The 19614-nt window shown below is 47.1% G+C and overlaps 1 protein-coding gene across 3 annotated transcripts in view; it reads right to left on the bottom strand.

The window, feature by feature from the left end:
* The window catches only part of PSRC1 (proline and serine rich coiled-coil 1), a 909216-nt gene that overhangs the window by 800314 nt on the left and 89288 nt on the right, over nucleotides 1-19614 (bottom strand). The window lies entirely within an intron of this gene.

The following is a 19614-nucleotide window of genomic DNA, read 5'->3' as shown; positions in this document are numbered from 1 at the left end:
GACCAAAGGGCAGGGCTCAAACCTGGTAATGATTGGCTCCCAGCCGGAAGTACAGATGATCCCTGGATGGTCTGGCCATTTCTTTGTGGTAGTACCCACCCTGGAGATCAAGCACATCCAGTTGTCTTTCCCTAAAAAGGGAAGTATCGACTGAAGCATGACCATCCGAAACTTCTCTTTCTTGACAGATCTGTTTAGTCTGCTGAGGTCCAATATAGGGTCTCCAGTCTGAGGTCCAATATAGGTCTCCAGTCCCCTGTCTTTTTTTGGAAGTAAAAAGAATCTTGAGTAAATTCCGGATCTTGTCTGGTCTGCTGGGACTGGTTGGATGACTTTTTCTTAGCAAGATTTGGACCTCTACTGTTGCTTGTTCCCTGTAACTGAGTGGAATGTCCCGAATTTTTCTTGTCGGTGGAGGGGGTGTGGCGAATGGAATGAAGTATCCTCTGGAAATGATACTTTGTACCTAGTTGTCATTTGTTATTTTGAGCCAGGCATCTGGGTACAAAGATAAGCGGCCCCCGACTGCCTCCAGAGCAGTACAGTCAGGCCTCCTTTCAGGAGCACTGGTAGGGCTTCCCAAAGAAGTGATCTCTGTCGCCCTGGTTTTGCGGACCCCCTCTGCCACAGGGCAGCGTCTTCCATTATTGCCCCTCCTCTGTCCCTGGAGGGGGGTTCACTACGTGTGCCCTGAAAGGCTCCTTGGGCTTTTCGGAACCACATTTTCCCTCCCCTTTGACCCTTGGGGTAGGGTCTGGTAGTGGTGGAAAAATGACTTCGACAGCAGAGTCTTTCCTTCCTGCTCACACATGGTCAAAGTTTCCTTGACTTTAGTCCGAAAAGGGACAAGCCGTGAAAAGGGGAATTCACAAAGGATGACTCGAAGGGCTCCGTGAAGGAACACAAGTGCATCCTGGAGTGCCTCCAAAAGAGCAATTCCTGTACCCGCTGCCCTACTTGTTCCATCAGCTGCATAAGAAATGAGGCGCACAGACGAGTTAACAATGGAGTTGAGGGTAGCAAGCTGGGAAGCAACTTTGTCTGAAGCTCCTGCAGCTACTGTACCCTGAAGAGCATCGCCCAGCTCTTTAAGGCGATCTTTTTGGAGTCTCGTGAAATGGGTTAAGTAGTTGAGCGAACGGAGTGCAAAAGTCGCTGAACTTTTAGTTATGTACTTACCATAACGATAGATTGTATGTGATCCATCTCGCCTACATTCATAACTGATGGGCTCGGAGCCGAGAATCGGCTCCGACTCGGCCGATACACTAGCACGAAGTCTCTCATTGGCTGGGCCAACCCCCTTATCCCAGGACGCACCACGCCCAACCCCCCAGATCTTGTTTGCCCCACAACAACTCACTCACTCACATGAGCCACTCCAACTGTACAATAGTATTTCCTCCAGATCCAACAGGTAGGGGGAAGGAGGGCGGATGTTGAATGTAGATGGATCACATACATCTATCGTTATGGTAAGTACATAACTAAAAGATGTAATGCGATCCTATCTCGCCTACATTCATAACTGATGGGACAGCGTCCCTAGCACCTAGATCCTGAGAGGCTCACTGAAAGACACTCCTGAGCACTGTGGAACCAAAGGACGCCCGACCTCTAGAGGCCACGTCCAGTTTGTAATGAGAAATAAAAGTATGTGGAGAAGCCCAAATGGCCACTGCACATATCTCATCCACTGACAGTCTGACGTGGAAAGCCACTGAAGTAGCCATAGCCCTAGTAGAATGCGCTCTAACTGGAAATGGAAGGTCCCTTCCTGTTGTAAATGAAACACGATCCCTAATCCACCTAGCAATAGTGGTCTTAGTTACTGCTTTGCCAATCCTGTTATCTGCAAAGGCCACAAACAACTGGTCTGATTTCCTCTGCTGCTGTGTCCTATCAAAGTAAAACCTCAGTTGTCTATGCACATCCAACTGATGAAGTCTGTATTCTGCCTTGTTGGAAAATTTTGGAAAGAAAACTGGTAGCTCTATAGATTGCTGCAGACAAAGAGCATAAGAAACTTCGGAAGAAATTACGGGTTTAGTCTTAGAGATACTCTATCCTTGTCAAATATCAGATAAGGGGGCTTAACAGAGAGGGCTTGAAGCTCCGAAACTCTTCTGGCTGAAGTAATAGCTACCAAGAAGGCCGTCTTCCAAGATAAGAACTTTTGCTCCCAAGTGGCCACCAGCTCGAAGGGATGAGACGTTAAGGCTCCCAAAACTACATTCAAATCCCATGGCAAAACAGGTTGCGACACCGGGGGGAAGCAACCAAGCTCCCTTGAGAAAGGCCTTACACAACTTATGACTCATGAGTGAAGGCTCAAAGGCAACATGATAATTAGAAATCGCTGCCAATTGGACTTTAAGCGTGGAGACAGCGGAACCCTGTCTAAAAAGACTTGCCAAAAAATCTAATACTGCGGACACCGGGGCTGTCAGAGGGTCAAGGTTATGCTGCTGGGCCCAAATGGGAAACCTTTTCAATTTATTAGAATATATCTCCTTAGTGGAAGCTCTGTGAGAAGAAGACAGAATCTGGACCACCTCAGTCGAAAGGATATGCTGTCTGACTAAGTTCGGAAGTGAAGCAGCCAAGCCGTTAGCTTGAGAGTTCGCAGTGATGGATGGGCCTGACCTGACTGAAGAGACAGGAGGTCTGGAACTGGGTCCAGAATCCAAGGATCCTTCACTGCATACTTCCGAAGGAAAGGAAACCAAACTTGGCGGGGCCAGTGTGGTGCGATCAAAATCATGTTGCTTCCCAAGCAGATCACCTTCTGAATCACCTCTGGCAGTAGTGGGACCGGAGGGAAGGCGTAGAGCAGACCGGAGGGCCAATTGTGGACTAGAGCATCCCTGGGAGACCCCCCCCCCGGGGGGGAATCAGGGAGAAGAAATTGCTGCACTTCGCGTTCCAGGGGCTGGCGAAAAGGTCGCAACAGGGAAACCCCCACTTGGAGAAGATCCGAGCCGCTACTCGTTCGTTCAGGGACCACTCGTGAGGCATCAGAATAACTCTGCTCAGCCTGTCTGCTATCACATTGGACTTCCTCGGAATGTGCGTTGCCACTAGAAATCTCTGGGAAGTGATCGCCCAGTTCCAAACTCTCATGGCTTCTCTGCAAAGAGGAGAAGACCTGGTTCCTCCCTGCTTGCTCAGGTGCCATACTACCGCCATATTGTCCGAGAAGATTGCGATGGTACCCATGGGAAGAGAGCTGTGAAGTGCCTGCAACGCTAGAAGCACTGCCCTCATCTCCAGGACATTCATGTGTAAGTGGGTTTTGTGATCCTGCCACGTGCCTTGAACCGTCCCGTCCAGATAATGTCCCCCCCCCCCATCTGGGAGGCATGCATGGTCACTGTGGCAATGGAGGAGGGGGGGCAGAAGAGTCGCCCCTGGTTCAGGTTGGAGGAGAGGAGCCACCAACGAAGATCTTGCCAGCAGGTATCCGTAATGAGAATCGGGTAGGACAAGGGCAGATCTTGGTCGACAGGAGCCATTGGAGAATTCGCATGTGCAATCTTGCCAGAGGGACCAGAAGAATGGCGGCTGTCATCGACCCCAAAAGCTGAAGGACCATCCTGGCTGGGGCTTTGCTTCGGGGTAGTAAGGCTAGGACTTGGTTCTGTAGTATCTTTATCCTCTCTGTTGGAATGCTCGCATCTCGACAGTCTAGCTCTGCGCCTATAAAGGCAACACGCTGTGATGGCAGCAATACAGACTTTTCCCAGTTGAATGTAATTCCTAATAGATGTCCCAATTCGATGGTAGCACTCACGGCTTGAATAAGAAGATGCCTGGTGGGGGCGGTGAGGAGCCATTCGTCTAGATACGGAAACACCTGGAATCCCAGACGTCTCAGGTGAGCCGTCACCACTGCCAGACATTTGGTAAACACCCTGGGGGCTGTGGTGAGACCAAAGGGCAGGGCTCGGAACTGGAAGTGACTGGCTCCTAGGCGGAAGCGTAAATGTATCCTGGACGCCCTGTTTATCTTGATGTGATAATAGGCGTCCTTGAGATCGATGGAGCACATCCATACTCCTTTTTCCAGCAATGAAAAAATGGACTGCAACGTGACCATCTGGAACTTGGACTTCTTTACGAAGCAGTTTAGGTGGCTGAGGTCCAGAATGGGACTCAAGTCCCCTGTTCTTTTCGGCACCAAAAATAACTTTGAGTAAGTTCCTAATCCGGTCTGGTCTGCGGGGACTGGCTGGATGACTCCCTTTCCGAGCAGCTTTGTGACCTCTATGGCTGCTTGATCCTGTTGACTGGGTGGCACGTCCGGGATTTTCCTTGACAGTGGAGGGGGACGGATAAAAGGAATGGTGTAACCTCCGGCGATGATACGAAGCACCCACTGATCCTGAGTGATGGAACCCCCAGGCCCTTGGATGCTCCGAAAATCGACCCCCGACTGGCTCCGGAGACACACAGTCGGGCAGTCCCTCACAGACACTGGAAGGAGGAACCACAAAAGGATTCACGGTCTCCTGTGTTGCGGGGGGCCTCCGCCGCCTCTAGGGCGACGTCTTCCAGAATAATTCCCCCCTCCTCTGCCTCTGGAAGGGGGGGGGTCACTCTGATGGGCAGACATCCTTCCTCCCCTCTGCGCCTTGGTATAAGGTCTCGAAGGGAGCGAAAAACAGGCCCCAACGGCAGACAAAGTCTTACCCTCCTGCTCGCATCTAGTGAGTGTGTCTTTCACCTTAGGTCCAAAGAGAGAGGACCTGTCGAATGGAGCGTCTGTGAAAGAAGACTTGAAAGCCTCCGCAAAGTGACACAACCGTATCCAGGCTTGCCTCCTAAGGGCTACGCCCAAACTCACTGCCCTACTCACCTCTTCGGCTGCATACGATATGAGCCTCATGGACGAGTTAACAATCGACGAAAGGGTAGACAGCTGGGCGTTGACAGACTGCGTCAACGCCTCAGGCACGTTACCTGACAGGGTATCTCCCAACTCCTTTATGAGATCCCTTTGGAGCCTCGTAAAATGACACAAATAATTCAGCGACTGCAGGGTAAAGGTCGCTGAAGTCAGGGTGCGCTTCCCATACCTATCCATGCTCCTGGACTCCTTGTTAGGAGGATGGATAGACGTAGATGCCTCTGCCACATCCTGCTGGGTGGCAGACGCCACCACCATAGCATCCACTGGGACTCCTTTGGTTAGAAACTCCTTGCCAGGGAGTGTGGATAAAAATTTGTTGGGGCGAGAAGGAACTGGCTCCACAGAATCAGGGTGCTCCCACATCCTTCGACAAATAAGGTCCAGTGATTCATTGAAGGGTGGAGACATCCAGGAGGAGGAGGGTTGGGCTCCGAAGGCCTTGAGGAAGACAGACTCCTCCACGGAAGGGGTTTTGGACAGCCAGTCGCCCCTCTGTCTCAAGATCTCCAGGACATCGGAGAACGAGAACATAGTCAGAGGACGACTTCGGGGACCCTTCCGCATCATCAAGGTCAGTGTCCGAGGTGACAGACTCATCTGGGGAGTCTATGTGCTTCCTCTTGCACAACTTTTTCCTGGGGGGCTCTTCAGGCAAAGACTCTGAAGGGTCCTCGGAAAAAGGGGGACCACACATGGAGGAATCCTTAGGCATCAGAGCCGCACTGTCTGAAGACAGGGGGGCACCAGAAGCTCTAGTCTCCGTGTCTAGGGAAGGAGTCGCAGATTCCGGTGAAGTCACTAGAGATTTGTCTAGCGCACTCCTCATAGCCTCGAAGGCGGGTCCACCAGAATCTGAAGAAAGGCCCACCTGCGAGACCATGACCGGTGTCGGGGTCCCCCTAGCCGAGGCCCCAAGGGGGAGACTCGGGGCCGAAACCAGAAGCCCCGACAAACCCCCCTCTGGCTCGGCCAAGGACACCCGAGAACCGAAACCCCTGGAAGGAACAGAAAAGGTTGGAGCTGAAGACGGTGCCGACAGACTAGCAGTGGGTCTCAGAACCGACTCAGGAACCTCACCTGACTCTGCGAACCCAGTCTCCGATGACACCAGGGTTGTCGGAGGAGGAAGAAATGGAATCGAAATGGTTGGCTCCGGCCGCTGGGCTGGAGCTGAAAATAATTTAGATAAGACAGGTGACTGGAGGAGCCTCTGGACCACCCTATCTAAATCCGAATCTGAAAGCCTGGAGGACCTGGAGGAAACAGACAGGGGGGGGCACTCTTTCTACCTGCTCCGAGGCAATGCTGGAATGTCAACTCCTAATCGGCTCCAGAAGGATTGGAGCCGAGGAAGACTCGATTAGAACCGAGACCCCCTTCGGCATCAACAGTTCAGGAGCCGACGAAACCGACCCAGGAGCCGAAATACTCACCTGCAGCTTCGAGACCAATGGAGCCGAGGAAAACCCAGATTGGAATTCTCTAGCCTGCGGCTGCAAGACCAATGGAGCAGAGGAAGGAGACAGAGACTTAGATCTTCTCTCCTGTGGCTCCGAGACCAATGGAGCCGAGGAAGGAGACCCAGATATAGATCCTCTATCCTGCGGCTCCGAGATCAGTGGAGCCAAAGAAGAGGACAAAGATTTAGTTCTTTTTTCAGGTGGCTCCGACGGACTTGTCGGAGCCGAAGACTTCTTTATCTTTGATTTTGAAGAGGGAGAAGAAGATATAGCTTCCTCAAAGGCTGGTTTTATTAAACCTTTCAAGATCAACTTATTTTTTCTCTCCTGTAGTACACGAGAAGAGAAAGCATGGCAAACACTGCAAGATTCTTGCAAGTGTTTAGCCCCTAAGCAATAAACACAGATGGCATGGCCATCTGTTAACGACATTTTATAGCCACATTTCAAACATTTTTTTAAAGCCCGACGGCTTATGCTCTTTTTTTTTGCCAGACATGACCCACAAAGCACTCGAAACACAAGGAGGGAAGGGAGGGAAGAGCTCTAACTGAAACGCTCGACAAGAAATAGGGCAAAGGCCCTCTAACTCAAATGGGCCTAGCCCGCCAAAGGAAGGAATTACACAACAACCAAAACAAACACAGCCAATCACAGGGTAGTACAGATGAAGATAGCTATTAAAATAGCTGTTTGGTTATAAATTTTTTAAGCTAAGAGCAAAAACGACCCAAAAAGGCCAAAAAAGGAAGGGTACTTCGCCACAGCCAAGTCTGAGACCACGTCGTAACTTCAGAAGCGGCAAACGAGATCTGGGGGTTTGGGCGTGGTGCATCCTGGGATAAGGGGGTTGGCCCAGCCAATGAGAGACTTCGTGCTAGTGTATCGGCCAAGTCGGAGCCGAGCCCATCAGTTATGAATGTAGGCGAGATAGGATCGCATTACATCTAAACTATCCTCCCTGGACCGGACCAGAGAGTATCGGCTCCTAGAATCCTCGATCGGCGCAGAGTACGTCAGAGTGAACAGAGCCGAAGACACTGGAGCAGGTGTTGGCTCCTCCGGCTTCACAATCAACAAGTCCAACTCCGAAGGACCGGTATGGCTCGGAGGAGGAAGAGTTGTAGCTGGCATAAGGGTCTTTGGCTCCGAAGCTGCCTGGGTCGGAGCCGATAAAAATTTTGTCAAGGCCGGTGCCTGTAAAAGCTTCTGCACCACACGATCCACATCCAAATCTGAAAGGCTAATAGAAGACCGAGATGAATGGATCGATGGTGGTACCGACTGTAATAATGGAGATTTGGGAATTTCGGATATCTGTTCCAAAACCGGGGACCGGCTCCGAAAAGATAAGACAGTCAGCTCCGAGACCTGTGGAGCAGATGTCACAGACTTTTTTGATGTTTTTTGATTCCATGGAAGTCTTGGAGGACTTTGAGGACTTACTAGATCCATCCTGGTCACTCAAAGCCTCCTGGAAAGAAGGTTTCAATAAACCCCTATCAATGAGTTTCCCCTTTCTCTCTTGGAGAGCCCAAGAAGAAAAGGAATGGCGTATGGAACAGGTTTCTTGCAAATGTAGTGCTCCTAAGCAATAAACGCAATTGACATGGCTGTCAGTGACAGACATTTTCTGCCCACATTTAGGGCATCTTTTAAACCCTGACTTAAGGTGTTTGTCTTTCTTATCAGCCATTGACAGAAAATTAGACACACCCAGGAATAATCAATATATCAATAAGCCTTCTAAGAAAAAACAGACTAAATATAAAGACACAAACCCTTCAAACCAAGGCTAACAAGTCTCTCACACACACACACACACACTAATTATCTAAGCAGATAATATCAAGTAGTAACAAATATCACTAAATACAAATAACCAAGCTATACACTAATAAAGTTAACTCTAATAAGTATAAAGCTGTGACAAAGGTCACTAAGCACACAATACTATTTCTAAGAAAAAAGGTGACAGAAGGTCACTGTTTAAACAACTTTTTAGTCAGAAAATTAAATAGGTCTAAGAAAACAAATGAGGCCAAATATTAAGCTATGAAAAAGGCACACAAGGAAAAGGGAATCTACCGATAAAGCTGTAAGAGCTTAACTAACTATTTATGAAGAAAAATATCAACAATATATAGAAATATTATGAAAAGTAAGGTTTTACTGGCCCGAGCTAGCGAGAACCTCCAATCTGTTGCAGTGGCAAACTACTCTAGGTGCATCATGGGATAGGGACTTGCCCTCGAGCTATGTGAAAACCTCAAGCTTTGTAGGGAGCAAACTCGGAGCCAAGGGATCGGCTTCGAACCCCCATCAATAAGAATGAACAGCGAGATAAAACAATTTCACATCTGATGATACTCAGGTGCAGTAAGGATTTTGTCTGGTCTGTTGGTAATGGGTTCTATGTCATCAGGAGCCTTTAACACCCGTTGTGAGATCAACTTAATGAGCTCATCAGCAGGCGGACTAACCCAAGAGGTAGACTGTCGAAGGCCTGCAGGTACACTGATTCCTCTGAAGAGGGCTTTTGGGACATCCAGCCACCCCTCCGCATTTCTCTGGGGGAATCTAAGTGTTTCCTCTTCTGAGAAACTTCCTCAGTGGGAAACTTTGGGGAGGTGTCCAAACCTGTATAGGTGATTCCTGCAGTTTTGGTGCTCGCTGTCCAAGTTTTGGAATTGGTTGAGGGTCTGGATGAGGGAAAGTGGTGGGAAGCTGCTCCAACTGAGGTAAAGCCGACTGAATGCCCGCAATGGACAGAGCTATCTCCATGGCCTAGAATGCTGGTCCACCCGAAAACAGAAGGGAGCCCAGAACCGAGAAAGGCTGCCTTAAAACCATGGTCCCCATCTGCTCCAAAGAAACTGCTCCCAAGGCCAAAAGCTGGAGTTCAGCGCATGCCAATACCCCAAGGTGCAGGGATGGCTCAAGAAAATTGGAGTCGAGTTCTGTCCCTCGGGGCAGACAGTGTAGCCATGACCCTGAGTGGTCTTCAGCTCCAAAAGGCTGAAGAGCCAGGGTAGTGATCGGCACTGGAGATAAACAATTAGCCAAAAACCAAAACAGTCAGCACATGGAAAGCTGGAGCAGGGATCTCCAAGTTCTCAACGGAGGTTGGAGGAGGAAGACTAGTTGGAGTCGAAGAAGAAAAAGGGTCCAGCACCGGAAGGAGCTGGAACCTAGGACATAGTTTAATATCCCCTTGTTGCAAGGAGCTCATCTACCAATTGAAACATATCTGATTCAGCCAGGCTCTTGGTGAAACGAATAAACTGGGTAAAAGGATCTAGTTTGTTTCAAAAAGAGGCTAGGTAGCTGACCTGCAAAGTGGTCAATGGATGGGGAGTATTTAGTCCTAGGAAGATCTAAGAATGAAAATTCCACACTTTCCATTGGAGCTGAAGACACTGGCACTGGAGAAAAAGATGGCACCGAGACTACTGGTTCCGTGGTCCGGCCTTGAATTGGTGTTGACAATTTTGGCACTGGTGAGGAAGAAACTGTTGGCGCAGAGGTCGGTACCGAAGAATCTTGTAAGTCCATACAGGTTCTGCAGAAGCAGAGGAAACAGATGGTTTAAACCTTTTAGTCGTCGGGGCTGAGAGAGAAGCTGGCACAGACTCCTTTTCTTGGACTTGTCACCCTTAAAAAAAAAAAATCTTCTGCTTTTACTGTACTTGTGTTTCTTCCTACTTTATTTTGCTTTTGCGTCATCTTAAACGTTCTCAATTGTATTTATTACTGCTTGGTGTAACTCATTCTAAGCCTTTTAGTTTAAACACTTGGGCTTCAGACCAGTTGTTTTACATTGAGAGGGTTTGTGGTCTGCACTGTAGTGGCAGAACAGGTAGCTTACATCCCTCAAAGTTGGGAACTGCTGATTGAGGGCTCAGTGTCTGTTATTCTAAAAGTATATTCTGGTTTAAGCACTTGGGCTTTCAGGCCAGTTATTTTACATTAAGAGGGTTTCGTGGTCTGCACTCTTGTGGGAGGAGAGGCTGGACTCTGCCCTTCTGAGCTGGGAATTTCTGGTTGAAGGCTTATAGTGCATGCATATCTGAATTTCTTCTTACTGAAATTGGTACACCTTGTTTGCTGTAGCATAGACTAGATCCAGGCCTGCTGAATCTAGCTTTGTTTGTATAACTTGAGCACTAATCCAGGCATTATTTAAAGTATTCAGTTGTATTTATTACTGCTTGGTAGTAACTTGGTTAAAGTGTAGCTATCACTCTAAGTCTTTTGGATTAAGCACTTGGGCTTCAGACCAGTTGTTCTACATTAGGAAGGTTTGTGGCATGCACTGTGGTGGCAGGACAGGTAGCTTTCATCCTTCTAAGTTGGGAACTGCTGATTGAGAGCTCAGTGTCTGTTATTCTTAGTGTATTAGCTCTGGTTTAAGCACTTGGGCTTCAGGCCAGTTATTTTACATTAAGAAGGTTCGTGGTCTGCACTCTTGTGGGAGGAGAGGCTGGACTCTGCCCTTCTGAGCTGGGAATTTCTGGTTAAAGGCTTATAGTGCCTGCATATTTGAACTGTTTCTTACTGAAATTGGTACACCTTGTTTGCTGTAGCATAGACTAGATCCAGGCCTGCTGAATCTAGCTTTGTTTGTATGCTTGTTATTTCCCTGGAACGCTAATTCCACCTAAAACGCGGCTTCTCAGCTTCTGTGGATCCCTAGTGATATCTGCATTGCTTACTGTACTTATTTCCTTGCTTCGCTTGAAAGAAAGTTACTGTTTGTCGTTTTTGCATTTAAGTTACCTGTAACACATTGCACTTGTTACCTGGCACTTGCTCACTAAAGCAATTATAAGTCAGCACTAAAAATTAAAAGCACTACACCCTCGCTCCCCATTGGCCCTTGTTTTCAATTATAAAGGAATTCCCAATATTATTCTAGCATGTCCAAAGGTCAGTTGTCAATCTCCTCTCTGGTCCAGCTGGTGAATATGGGAATTTTGAGGCAATGTTACAACTGCCTCATGTACACATACAACCCTCTCCTCCTCCCAACAAATTCCAACACATGTGAGAGATGCAACCATATAGCCAAACTGGAGGCTAAGCTCTCTCAACTCAGTACTGGCATAACCAGTCAGGAGGAGAAGGAAACCACACTCACTACGATTCCAGTCTCACATAGACCTACCACGACAGCAAACCAAACACATAATCACACAAAAACATACTCGGAGGCTCTTAATAAAGATCTGCCTAAGCAGCAGAGACCTCCAAAGTAGACACCCAAGCAACCGCTACCCCAAAACAAAACACATGCAACACATATCTCACAAAGCCAGTGTGCCGAACAGTCACAGCCCTTAAGGCTAAACAACACACCTGATACGCTTGTAATAGGTGACTCTATTGTCAGGCACACTGACATCCCGCTCACCAGGCTGAACAAGGAGAAGGTCACGGTGAGCAGCCTGTCTGGCGCTAGGATCCGCCACATAACACAAGCACTCAGGTCACTCCAAGGCAAGTACAAATATGACTCAGTCATTGTCCATGCTGGTGTGAATGACCTGAGACGTACCTCCCTGGACTAGATGAAAAGAGACATAGAGGAGCTCTCTGAGCATGTAGCCCAGGCTGGTATGACCCTGACCTTGAGTAGCATCTTACCCTCAGCAAGAATGATGCCACAATATGAAGACAAGATGATCAATTTCAACAATTGGCTTAAGTATTGGTGTCATTCAAAGGGGATCCAATGCCTGTCAGCGTGGGATGATATGCACGACAAGCCACGATGCTTTGCTAGGGACGGCTTGCACCTGTCACCCCTGGGCTTTCGGATATTGGCAAAGGCTCTTGCTACCCCCATAGTGCCTTTTTTAGGCAAGGCTCAAAAGACAAACCCACCTCCATAGGTATCACAAGGGATAAGAAACCAAGAGTAATGCTACTCAACGCTAGAAGTCTAAACCTCAAGATGCACACACTCGAAACTCTCCTTAGCATGGAGAGCATAGATATCTGTGCAGTAACAGAAACCTGGTTCAGGACTCCCGAGAGCACCCCAGCACTACCAGGTTATACCTCATACCATGCTTTTCGGCCCCAAAACTTGGACCGAACCACAAAAGGAGGGGGAGTATCGATATTCATCAAAGATACCCACACCTCCAGGTTGGTGGCAAAGCACGAAGCATCAGAGACTATCCATGTGCAACTAACAGTGGGTAAAACTGCCTTCCAGTTTATAGCCTGCTACAGACCACCCTCCCAAACCCAGGAACCCCACTCGGCCTTCCTGAGAACACTGGAAAATATGAAGGTCTCTCCGAACACCATTATATTGGGTGACTTCAACTACCCAAACATAGATTGGGAGCATTACTCTAGCTCCAACACCCTTGCCCAAAGGTTCCTAGAATTCATAAACTCAAATGCTATGGAACAACTTGTTACCATTCCCACAAGAGGGGAAAACATACTGGACCTGATCATCACCAACATGGGGACTCTATGCTCCAGACCAGAAGTGTATCCCTCACTGGTAAGATCAGACCATAAACTGATCTCACTGGATATTCATATCCCGACCCCACCCCCTGCCCAGAAAACCACAATGAAAAACTTCTCTAAAGCAAATTTCACACTCCTCAAAATCGAGGTGGAATCCTTCAAAGCCCCCGGGCCTGTGGAAAATACGGCCCAGACCGCAGAATCCTTTATAAATGCATTCTATGAACACCTTCAGGAATGCATGGATCATGCAATCCCAAATAAAACCAAGACCCAATCCTCCAAAGGCAGACGACCTGTCTGGTGGACCCCAGCCATAAACAAACTATACAATAGATGGAGGAAGCTACTACATGATAGAGCAAAATCCCAAAAAGGGAAGGCATCTCTGATCAGTATTAGCAAAAAACTAAGGGCACTCATAAAATCGTCAAAGGTCAGCTTCGAGAGAAAAATTGCACAGGACACTAAAGATAATCACAAGGCTTTCTTTAGTTATGTTAGGAACCTGGGTGGGAATTCACAGATATGCTCAGAATTAGTCCAAAATGACAAAAAATACACTGATCCCACAGACATTGCCAACATCCTAGCTGACAGGTTCAGCGCAAACTCCCCCACCAAAGGGCAAATATCTATCCCAGCAGAGTGCTGCCCCGACATCTCAGATGCTCAGGTGGGAGCCGCCCTCTCCAAAGCAAAAAACACAGCATCAATGGGACCAGACGGTGTCCCAGGCTGCGTCCTACATGAACTCCAAGAAGAGCTAAACCCAAACATAAAACTACTGTTCAATCTCAGCCTTACTACAGGATATGTACCCAAAGAGTGGCGTACAGCAACAGTGGTCCCTCTCCACAAAGGTGGTGCCTCAACGGACCCTGGAAACTATCGCCCCATAAGCCTGACTAGCTTGGTCTGCAAAGCTATGGAAAGGATCATTATGGACCTCATAAATAAAGATATTGGGGACCTACAGACACTGGATCCTACCCAGTTTGGCTTTGTTAAGGGCAGATCCTGCCTCTTAAACCTGGTTGACTTCTTTGAAACAGTCACCAAGGCCATTGACGAAGGGAAGGTGGTCCACACAGCCTATCTGGACCTCGCAAAAGCCTTCGATACAATACTCCACTCGGGCATTATAGATAAGCTCACCAGCTTAAACATAAACCCCTATGTCACTAGATGGGTTGCAAACTGGCTCAAGGACAGAACCCACATGGTTAGAATTGCTGGAGCCATGTCAGACTCCAAACCAGTTACAAGTGGCGTCCCACAAGGCTCAGTCCTGGGACCTCTCTTGTTTGGTATATATTTCTCGGAGGTACAGGCCAACACAGAAGGACTGTGGCTGACCAAGTTCGCAGATGACTGCAAACTGGGTGCCATAATCGTCTCTCCAGCCAACACAAGCATCCTCCAAAAGGGCCTCATAGAAACAGACAACTGGTGCCAGAGCCATGGCCTCAAGCTAAATGCCAAAAAGTGTATAGTCATCCCCATTGGGAAAAACAAAGTGCCCACAAATTACCACATAGGTGGTAATCCATTAAGTACAGAAGAAGTCATTAGGGACCTGGGGACCCAAGTTGATAGCAATCGCTCATTTGACAACCATGTGGCCAAAGTGATTAGAAAAACATTTTATATAGCCCACCTAATCAGGAAGGGATTCACATCTAGATTAGGGGAGGTCATCGTGCCTCTTTACTCATCCCTCATCAGGCCCATAATCAAGTACAATGCCCCTTTTGGGATGTATCTTACCAAACACCTGCAGCAACTGGAAAGACCCCAAAAGTACCTCACCAAGAGGATCAAAGGGCTCAAACAGATGCCATATGCTGCCCGGTTAAAGAAACTCCAGCTCTACTCAGTGGCATACCGACTGCTCAGAGGTGACCTGTGCCTGACGTATAAGGCCATGTCCAACCCAGAATTAAGGGACATGCTGCACCTCAAAAAATCCAAATCCCATCGAGCTACACGCTCGAGAGACTTGAACCTCAGCACTGAAATAAATAGGACATGCTGGAGGGACAGATTCATAACCCAGAGGCTCCCTTCACTATGGAATAAAATCCCAGTCCAGGTTAGGCAGAGTCCCTCATTGACTCTCTTCAAGAGGAATCTTGATGAGTGGATGGGAGATCATAGGTTTACCCCGGGTATCACTTCTGTGTCACTGTTAGACAGAGGCACAGTATACTAACCTCGAAAAAGGGCATAGCAAAATTAATTTAAAATGGGTGGCGAAAGCCAAACATACTCTGGCTAGGCTTAGAAATGCCCTAGGGCAGATAGCCTAGTATGAACCTATGAACCTATGAGGAATGGGATGAAACATCCATTTTGCTTTTTGAGTCACTACCAGAGATGGCCTCTTCAAAAGCAGATTTTAACATACCTTTCAAAATTAACTTATTTTTTCTTTCAACCAGCATCCAGTGACTGAAGCTGTGGCAGATGCAGCAAGCTTGCTGTAAGTGCACCAGGTCCAGGCAGTAACCACAGAATGCACCAATCAGAACTGGGCAGTTTTCAAGCACATTTGAGGCATTTCTTAAAGCTAAAAGTGCCTTTGCTTTTTTCAGCCACAGTACACAGCACACACATGCGCACACTATGCACTTACAGAGAAAGCAGATAGAAGAAACAAAATTCATAAACTCTATAAGATAGGCAACCAACTATGGTAGTAGAGAAAGACTACCAACGATGGTACAGGAAGATACCCCAAAAAACTACCCTCGATGGTAGTCGAAGGAAAACACCAAAGTGTAAAAAAAAATAAAAAACCCAAGGAGCACTTAGAAAAACAGGTAGGCTATAAAAGGAGACAACAGAGAAAAGAAATGTATTAATAGAAAGAGATAATGTATAAAAACACAGGACCCAAGCACAAAAATATAAGAAAATATTTTGCTTACCTCTCGCAACACATCTGTCACAGGAAGCGGCAAATGAGATCTGAAGTAAATTGGACAGAAGCATTCTGGGTAGGACTTCAGCTCGAGAGGTTTTGGTTCTCAAGGGTTGTAGTTACAGCCAAGTTGGTTCTGACATTCGGAACCAAACCCATATGTCAAGGATTAAATGAAGATTGACATCATCTGATCTTATTTTATGGACTGTTTTTACTTCTGTCTACAGTATATTGAAAATGTTAATGCATGTACTACTTGTATTTACCTGTTGGTTTGGGTTGCGGCTGAAAACTGGCCCTAAACCATTCCACACCAGATTAACAAAGTTTAAATAAATAAGTAAATGAATACATTCCTATGGACTTCCTCTGGACTTGTACTACCCTTACAAGGTGTTTTCATAATGAGTGGGAGCTTCCCTAAGGAAGCCCACACATTCCTTAGGCCTGTTGTACTCAGCAGAGCCAGAGGGCATCTTATTTTCTTCTTAGGTTCAAACATGTGACAGGTGTGCTGGAGGTAAAGTGAACCTTAAAAGGGATGCAGCTGGGATAGGTGAAACAAATAAGACTTGCTATACCAGACTGAAGCCTAGGATAAAGCGAAAATTGGTCATTTGGGTGGAGTCCTGGCTAGGACAATGACAGCTCCCTGGAATACTGAGGTACTGGATATATGCCAAAAAAGTGAGATGATACCAAGCAGATGTTTGCCTGCAAACCGGGGATGAAGAAGTCAGACACGTGCTAAAACTAAGGCTAATGTCGCCAAAACAGGTACTACGTAGCCGCTGTACAGATGCCTGGTGGGTAAATGCTACGGGAGATGATACATGATGCCTGATGTAAGCCTGAGTTGTTGTTTACTCTAGACTTCTAGATTATAATCTCCTAAAGGCTACAGCCAGTAAAATGTAATCAGTACTACGAGGAAGTGGGGTCTGCCTAATTGGGGGGGGGGGCGGTTTACAGGCTGCAGACAGAGAAGGCTAAGGTAATAAGGCTTACACCACATTAATTGGGTGGTGGGCTCCAGAATCACAAACAAACACAGCAGCTACATTATGCTCCACATCTTTCTTAACTTTCACAAAAGCAGCACACAGGCATGAAAATGCTTCACTTCTTTTTTAAAGTCTTCTCAGTTTCAGGATGAGGCATCTCTGGTTTTGACGACAAAGAAAACTCTCCATGAACCACATCACTCCAGCAGGAGAAATGTAAGCTAGACAGATTATTTTTGTTCTTCTCCAACTAGTAACATTTCTGGAACAATAAATAACTGTGCAAGGCTTTAAGTCTAGGCACAATGGCCTAGTTAAATTTTAGACAAATTCAAGAAGGTAATGTGCCACACTCGGGACATAAGCAAATAAGGCACTTAGTGTGCCTTCACCAGTAGGAGTTGTGTTTTCAGGCACATGTTGAAAGGAAAGGAGCTGTAACAGCATAAGGGACCTAAACCTCTAAAACAGCCTAACAGACAAAGAAAAAATATTCCTCAACAGCAAAATCAAAGCAGAGGGGTCACAAGAGGAAGAGGCAGGACACACAAAGAATGAACTGTATCACCTAACGTAAATAACCTCAAAGCTAAATCAACGGCTTCTCCAAAATATAGCCATGGGCCATCTGAAACACCAGAGAACTTCACAGTGGATAAGAAGCAGCCTGGCAGAAGAAAGTGATGCATTATGGGATAAGGTGAAATAGGTTTAGCAGCCTAGGAAAGTTCTTTTTGCCAAGCGATCCTAATGCCTACAGTTAAACTCTGCCAATTCTTGAAGCCCGAGCTTTGTGATAGCATTCATTTATTTTCCAGTACTAATTTGTTTCCTGTGAGGTAGAGGAGGAGACAGAGCCTTTTGTGGCACAAGGCAGAGGACCAACCCAGAAGTTCATGGTGGAATACATGCATATATATTCATATACACGGACACGTGCACGCACACACATGCTCACATATGCACACACCCAGACAGACAAACACACAGGCAATTAGAAGACTGTCAAAGTCTTAGTGATGTGGGAATAGTTTACAGCACCTGGAGAAAACTAAAGCCATCAGAGAGAGGAATGCCAATTTTATACAGAAGGCTCCCCCAAGCTAGTAGCCAAAACGGAGAACCAAGGACCGACAGGCAGAAATTGCTAACTGCTGCTCTCTATGACATCAGACAGCACTTATTCTCTGTGGATTTTGGATTTTGTCCCTGCTTCCTGCTGGCTATCCGACTGCTTCTATAGGGGGTTGTTAGCAGTTTTTCTGCTTTTCTCCCTGCCTTAACTGAGCAGAATACATGAAAGTAACCAGTGATTTTCCTATGGGCTCGACACTGGGGCTTCCCTCTACTCAGATCTTCAAGCAAAGAGCCAAGATCTTTATTTAACAAAGTCTACACATGACTGTAACCTAAGGGGTTGTTGTTAAATCCCCCTCCCAACAGCCAAAGCCTCCAGCAGGAACTCTTGCTGTAGTAAAATGGGATCAAAGTAAATGCTAAAAAGTGCACCATCATCACTGGCAGGGAACCCTCTTCCCTTCATCATATTGTACTAACAATGCAGCACTACAAAACAAAAACATAGTCTGGGACCTAGCAATTTGGGTTGATTATGCTCTTTCTTTTGAGCATCATGTGACACTGACTGATAGGAAAAACCTTTCACTTACCACTGATAATTGCAAAAGGAGTATAGTCATGGCAGGTAATCATGCCTTTATATTCAGCAGTGATCAGACCAGTTATTGCCTACAATGCCTCCTTTGGGATGTAGGTCATCAAACAATTAAAAAGACCCCAAACATTCCTAAACAAGATAATCACAGGCCTGAAGTCCTTGAGCTATCAAGCAGCTGGAAATGTTATTCCTTTATTCAGTGGCTTACAGGTATTTTTAAGATCTCTGTATCTGTTACCATGCCATATGAGACCCTGTTGTCTTGGGCCTCCTCTACCTCTGAAAGCCCAACGGCTCTACCAATACCAGAACCAATGACCTAAATATTCACCATCAGATAAATAAAATATGGTGGAAAGACAAGTTTATAACTCCGCTCCACCCAAACGCTGGAATAAACTCCCCCTGTACGCCAAGTTGTGCATCTCACGATCTTCCTCAATATAACCTTGATGACTGGATGGGTTTTCACAAATCTACTCTGGGACTGACTGATATAGCTCTCCTATAAAAGGAGGTGCAGCCTGAGGGATGGTACTGGCAACGTGTAAACGGTCATGATTCAGTGGCCTTGGAATATCTATGAAATGTATGAATGCGCACCCAGTGAGACATCGTGGAGGGGAGTGCAGTGCGTCGAATACAGAGGATGTCCCTCACTTCTGCAAGTGGGGTTGCCTCTGGGGAGCCCTGTGTTTGTTCCTGAGTAACAGGTGGTAGGTGGTCTCTCTGGTCTCCACCATGAAGATTGCACCATCCTGTTTCCTTTAAAGTGCAAGCATGCAACCCCACCCTTCCTCTCTCCTTCCTGGCTCAGGTAAGCCGAGTATGCCATTTCACTCCTCCTCTCACCTTGCCTACTTTCTCCAGTACCAGGACTACTGGTTAACCCCCTAAGTCATAATCAGGGCTTCATCCCTCTGCTCCACACAGCCAGGCCATCAGATAGCCTGGCTTTATCCCTCTGCTCTACAGAGCCAGGCCAACAGATAGCCTTGGCCTCATCCCCCACTCCAAAGAGCCAGGCTACCAGATAGCCTGGTCTCATCCCCCACTTCACAGAGCAAGACTATCAGATGGTATACTTCATTAGGTACACCATTCTGGTCAGCAGTATGTTTGCTCCTTGAAAACCCTGT

Source organism: Protopterus annectens, chromosome 7.part0 (genome assembly GCF_019279795.1).
Source record: "Protopterus annectens isolate FY-2018-M chromosome 7.part0, PAN1.0, whole genome shotgun sequence".
In the NCBI taxonomy this organism is placed as follows: Eukaryota; Metazoa; Chordata; order Ceratodontiformes; family Protopteridae; genus Protopterus; species Protopterus annectens.
The sequence above is the reverse complement of the archived record's forward strand: the minus strand, read 5'-3'. Positions and strand labels throughout refer to the sequence as shown.